The sequence below is a fragment of the Branchiostoma belcheri genome, unplaced genomic scaffold (genome assembly GCF_001625305.1).
Source record: "Branchiostoma belcheri isolate BF01 breed outbred unplaced genomic scaffold, Haploidv18h27 scaffold34, whole genome shotgun sequence".
Lineage (NCBI taxonomy): Eukaryota > Metazoa > Chordata > Leptocardii > Amphioxiformes > Branchiostomatidae > Branchiostoma > Branchiostoma belcheri.
In genome coordinates this window covers 2459112-2462453 of record NW_017803954.1, presented here as the reverse complement: position 1 = coordinate 2462453, position 3342 = coordinate 2459112, and positions in this window count along the sequence as shown.

Below are 3342 nucleotides of genomic sequence, written 5' to 3'. Positions count from 1 at the left end.
GAGTGCAGTAATATTGTCATTGAACAAAGGGGAATTCTCTCTGTATCTTGATTTTCATTTAATTGCTGAATAGACAAGACTGTCCCTCCACTTTCACATCCCCAAAAATACAAGACAAATGAGGAGACAATGTTGATCCCCTCTGCAAAGAAGAAGAGCTTCATCAAAGGATGCCAGGTTGTATGGCATCTGATCCATGTGTTTGCTCAGGAGTATCATTTGTCTCAATGGGTGCCGGCTGGGGGAAATCCCTGGAACATCCGGGAGTGCGCAGGTATGATACCTGGCCAGGTGTGCAGCAAGTCAGCTGGAACAGGTGTATGAACATTCAGGGATGAGCAGGTATGGGAAGCCAGGTACAACAGGTAAAATCTCAGGGGTCACTTTTGTGTTTTACGGTTGTGTGTGGAATTTCAGTTGATTGAAACTGGCAAAGTTGTCACATAATTGGCTGAGTTTCTGGTGGACTTTTCTGTGAGTTTCTGGAGGATTTTACTTTTTAACCTAACTCTTACATCATAACGTTATGGTGAAAAAAAATCAGGAGTTACAGTTAAGTCTCCATGGATAAATGATAACCAATAAAGCCCTGCAACAGGTGGCTGAGCACAGGTATGACCATGTGTAAGTGATACCAGCCTGGATAATCCCTGGGTAAACCAAACACACAGAGATAATCCTGTTGACTTCAAACATCTCCAGCCTGTCTGCATGTACAGACTATAGGGTCAGGACTGTAGGATGGGAAAGGAATGCTGCCATCAAAACAGGATTCTGAACAGTTATCCTCTTAAACTTCCTCTAACTGTTAGAGTGGCTATGTATGCAAACTTTTTCATCACCCCCAAAGGCTCAGCATCGAACCATGTATACATGTACTAATAGAGGATGCTTTGGACTATTGATATAATCTTTGTATGAACTTGAGAAGATTTTACATAACTTTTTAACATTACAGTATTGCTCACATTTGGTATGGATGGAAGAAGTTTGGATAGCACAATAGACTATCAAACTAATCTCACCTGCAAATCTTCACCTACTCAGGTGCAAAACCAGGAGACTAGAAAGTAAGTAGAAAGGATTATTTTTTCTATACACACCTAATAAAGTTTGTTCCATGTGAACATGTGGACCCTTCCGTACAGTCTGGTGCATCCAATTAGCCCGTGGATCCCCTTCTCAAACACACAAATCCCTGCAGATTTCAGTACGCCTGGGAAAGCTGCAGAGGTTTGCACTGTGTGGCCGTGAATGGAGGAGATGGATTTTCCCTGCAGCAGGGCTAAGTGGATTGGGAGAAGTGGACGCGCATGGCTTTAATATTTCATGTTCACCATTAATAGTGGGGAATCAGCACTACATGGTTTACAGAGCTGATGAGGACTTTGTTTAGCATTTATCAATAGTTAGACAAATGTTCAGTCATTTGTATCAAAAAGATTTTATTTTGAAAACTTCATTTTTTGTACCAATATTATGGCAACCTATTAAATTTATGATTTAATTGATGACAAGATACAAGTAAAAGTTCTTATCTTGTGTGAAACAAAGTTCCTCAACAGAAGAAATACTTCCCCTCAAAAAATGTACTTAAGAGCAGCAAAAGTACTTACTTTATCTTGTCGCTTTTCCTTCCCTTTCAAACATACATTTTATCAAAGAAAGAGGTTAGGAAAGTTTCTAACCTAGTTGTTTTTTTTTTCTGCCTTTTGCATGACACACTCCATCAAGGTGTCAATGTCTTTATTGATGATGTAGTGACCTTGTTGTTAAAAGAATTGACCTTGTTGTTAAATCAGAGGAACGTGGTTGTAAAGTAGTGACCTTGATGGTGATAAAGACCTACATTGTACAGCATGGTTGCTGCTCATATCCTATGCTTGTCCCTAATGCCATTGTTAAACTTCATTTCCTGAACAGAACAACCCCATGACAGGTTCTTTTGTGTTGGCACTCCAGGTGTGAACTGTTCACGACAGTTTGGACACGTCGTGTCTCTGTTACAGACTCTCAAGGTGAACTTCTAAAACACTTACACAACCTGAACACTGCTTTCCCATTAGACCAGCTCCATTATTCATGGCAGGTGGGCCATTAATAACCTTGCTGAATGATTGACAGGTTGAAGTTTCTGATATCATAATCTGTTGTAGGTTTTATAGAGATTTGACAGCCTTTTAGATAAAGATGTTAATGTTTGTATTAGATTGATGCAACTATTTTTTCAGCATCTAAAAAAAGTCCTGAAGAATATGGAGTTTCTGAAAATTGCAGTCTGTATTATGAGCAATGCTAGTAAAAGGATGAACTTTTAATTCTCAAGGGTGAAGCTATAACCATGCATCCAGTTCAGCATGTTTCTGATGAACAGTCTTGTACATCTATCAATATTTCAGCCACTTCTGTTGAGAGATATGTAAGGAAAATCTATTGATTGTAAAACCACCTCAAAGTATGCCACCCAAGTTACTTTCTTCATCTGTTTATTTACCCTCACCATAGGAGAATGTCTTGGTAGTAAAAAGACATAGGTTTGGCGCACACTAACCTATCCCCTGTTTCAATGGAGCGTGACTCTGAAGTTATCTTATCCATTAACCCCCTCACACTTGTATAAACAATGTGGTTTGTAGGCACCATGCTGTGAACTGATCACCACAAGCTGGGAGACAACAGTGATAAGATAAATTCAGATAGAGACTGCAAAAAAGTCTCAGAGGGGGTAAGCCTTATCTCCAAGATATATCGGGAAGGAAGTCTTTCTCTTGGGTTTGCCCTGAATTTGTAGCCTCCAGCAGGCTCTGGGAAGCAGCGGGAAGAGAAAAATTGTCAGAACGGCAGATAACGTATCAGGGGAGTTGACCCGGTAGTTCATTTTGCAGCTCCAATGGTATGTTATCTGTCCTTCTGGCCAATTTCTACTCTTTCCAGCCACTTCCCAGAGCCTGATAGAGTCTACTGAACTTGGTCGGTTATCACAGAATGTCAAAAACCATAGCCTGAGGCTATTGACAGGATCGTCCTGTCAACAGCAGGAAATACTGCACTGCTGACAGGATCGTCCTGTCAATAGCAGAAAATATTGCACTGCTGACAGGATCGTCCTGTCAATAGCAGAAAATATTGCACTGCTGACAGGACGTATCCTGTCAATAACAGGAAATACTGCATTGCTGACTAGGAATCGTCCTGTCAGCAGTGCCATTTTTGACACTGTTGACAGGATCGTCCTGTCAGCAGTGCCATTTTTGGCACTATTGACAGGATTTTTTAAATCTTCCATTTTGGGCTCTATTGACATGATTTCTTCTTTGTTTTCATTTTTTAACCAGTCAGAAG